The sequence below is a fragment of the Lactuca sativa genome, chromosome 3 (genome assembly GCF_002870075.4).
Source record: "Lactuca sativa cultivar Salinas chromosome 3, Lsat_Salinas_v11, whole genome shotgun sequence".
Classification (NCBI taxonomy): domain Eukaryota; kingdom Viridiplantae; phylum Streptophyta; class Magnoliopsida; order Asterales; family Asteraceae; genus Lactuca; species Lactuca sativa.
This window is the reverse complement of record NC_056625.2, coordinates 241676892-241679853: the sequence shown is the minus strand read 5'-3', so window position 1 is coordinate 241679853 and position 2962 is coordinate 241676892.

Genomic DNA, 2962 nt, shown 5'->3' with positions numbered 1-2962 from the left:
TGGAACTCCATGCAGTTTCACTATCTCGTCAACGTACAATTTAGCTAACCTTTCCAATGGGTATGTCTCCTTAATCGGAAGGAAGTGCGCAGATTTGGTTAATCTTTCCACGACTACCCAAATCGTGTCATAACCCTTTGGTGTCCTAGGTAGCTTAGTCACAAAGTCCATTGTGATGTGATCCCATTTCCATACTGGAATCTCCATTGACTGTAACTGACCATAATGTCTTTGGTGTTCAGCCTTCACCTTCAAGCACGTCAAACACCTTTCAACAAAATAGGTTATATCCTTTTTCATCCTTGGCCACCAGTAAGATCTTCGTAGGTCTTGATACATCTTGTTTGTTCCCAGATGGATTGAGTACTTCGACATGTGTGCTTCCTTGAGAAGTAAGTTACGTACTTCACCTACTCGTGGTACCCAAACCCTTCCTTGAAAACAGTTCAAGCCACGACTATCCTTTTCCAATGATTGTATTACTCCGACCACTCCTTCACTTTTCCACTTCTCTTCCTTTGAGGCTTCCTCCTGACTCTTTCTCAAATCATCTAGTAAGCTGGAGATTACATCAATCTTCATCATCCGAATCTTAGGTGGCTCTCTCATTTCCTTACGACTTAGTGCATCAGCTACAACATTCGCCTTCTCTGGATGGTACAATATCTCACAATCGTAATCTTTTAATAGCTCCATCCACCGTTGTTGTCTCATGTTCAAATCTTTCTGATCAAAAAAGTATTTCAGACTCTTGTGATAAGTGAAGATCTCACACCTTGTCCCATACAAATAGTGTCTCCAAATCTTTAAAGCGAACACTACTGCAACCAACTCCATATCATGTGTTGGGTATTTATGCTCGTGAACCTTCAACTGTCGTGATGCATAAGCAACCACCTTACCATTTTGCATCAAAACACACCCCAAGCCTAACTTGGATGCACCACTATAAACAACAAAGCCTTCATTGCCTTCTGGTAATGATAATACAGGTGCACTGCTAAGCTTTTCCTTTAAGACGTTAAAGGAATTATCTTGCTCTGGCTTCCATTCGAACTTTATTATTTTCCTTGTCAAGGTAGTTAACGATGAAGCTATGCACAAGAAGTCTTGTATAAACCTTCGATAGTATCCTGCCAACCCAAGAAAACTTCGAACTTCTGATGGTGTTCTTGGTGGCTCCCACTTTTCAATCGCCTCAATTTTTGTTGGGTCCACCTGGATACCACATTCATTTACAACATATCCCAAAAACTGGACCTCCCGAAGCCAAAACTCGCACTTTGAAAATTTGGCAAATAGTTTTTCTTTCCTCAATAAGCTAAGTGTTAGCCGTAGATGTTGCTCGTGGTCAGCTTTACCTTTTGAGTATATCAAGATGTCATCGATAACTACAATTACAAACTTGTCTAGGTATGGCTTGCACACTTGGTTCATATGATCCATGAACGTGGCTGGCGCATTGGTCAAACCAAATGGCATTACTAGAAACTCGTAATGACCATACCTAGTTCGAAAGGCTGTCCTTGACACATCTTCTTCCCTGACTTTCAGCTGGTGATACCCCAACCGCAAATCAATCTTTGAGAAGTAACTTGCCCCTGAAGTTGATCGAATAGATCATCAATTCTCGGTAATGGATACCGGTTCTTTATAGTCACCTTGTTTAACTCCCTGTAGTCAATGCACATTCGCATTGTCCCATCCTTCTTCTTAACGAACAATACTGGTGCACACCACGGTGAGGTGCTAGGCCGAATAAAACCCTTGTTGAGCAAATCTTGCAACTGAGCCATCAACTCCTTCATTTCGGTTGGTAATAACCAATAGGGTGCACGAGCTATCGGTACTACTCATGGGGTAAGATCGATTCGAAACTCCACTTGCCTATCTGGTGGCAAGCTAGTTAGGTCATCAGGAAACACATCCTGGATCTCGCATACAACTGGTATATGTGTTATTTCAGGCTTGTCCTGCTTGGCATCGAGAACATATGCCCAATAAATTTGACACCCTTTCTTTAGATAACGAGTTGCCTTAGTCACTAATATCAAAATAGAGTCCTTAACTCGCCGATTACCATAAATCTTTACCATTCCTTTTTCTGGTACCCAAACTTGAACAATCATATTTTCACAATCTATGATCGCCTGGTTTGCCGACAACCAATCCATCCCTATAACGATATTAAAATCACCTAGGGCTATAGGTAATAATTTTAACGATAGTACACCACCTTCTATTTCGATAGAACAATCATTATATTCCTCTCTTACTACTACCCAATGATCGTCAGCAATTTCAATTTCTAAGGCATGTTCTAGAGTCTTTGCATTTTTATCCAGGTTTTTGCAAAAAGTAGTAGACACAAAAGATCTATTTGCACCATAATCAAATAACAACCTAGCATGAATTGAGTTTGCTAGGAAAGTACCTGTCACCACCTCCGGGGTCTCCCGAGCCTCCTGAGCCGTCATGCGAAAAGCTCTAGCTTTTGGTCTACCAGCGTCAGCCTTTTTATCTGACGATCGATTGTCTGTTATCCTTCCTTGATTGTTGTTACCTTTACTCTGGGGACATTCCGACTTAATGTGGTTAGGGGATCCACACCCGTAACATACCCTTCCTGTCTTACATTCTGTGGCTATGTGCCCTGGCTTCCCACACTTGTAGCAAACTTTTTGATTCAAGTTACACTCCCCCTTATGATAGCGGCTACATTTTGGGCATTGCTTTACTCCAGAACATTGATCAACCTTACGTTCTTGCCCTGAACTATTTCCCTTCTGAGAATCATTATTCGTACCATCCCATTTTCTTTTCCCCAAAGCCCTGTCTTCACCTTGACGATTCTTCTCACGTTCGCGGCCTTCTGCAATATCTACAGCTGAATGGAACGTACCTGGTTTCTAAATTTGCACAAATTCGTGGATTGCTGTTCTCAATCCCCATATATAGGGTT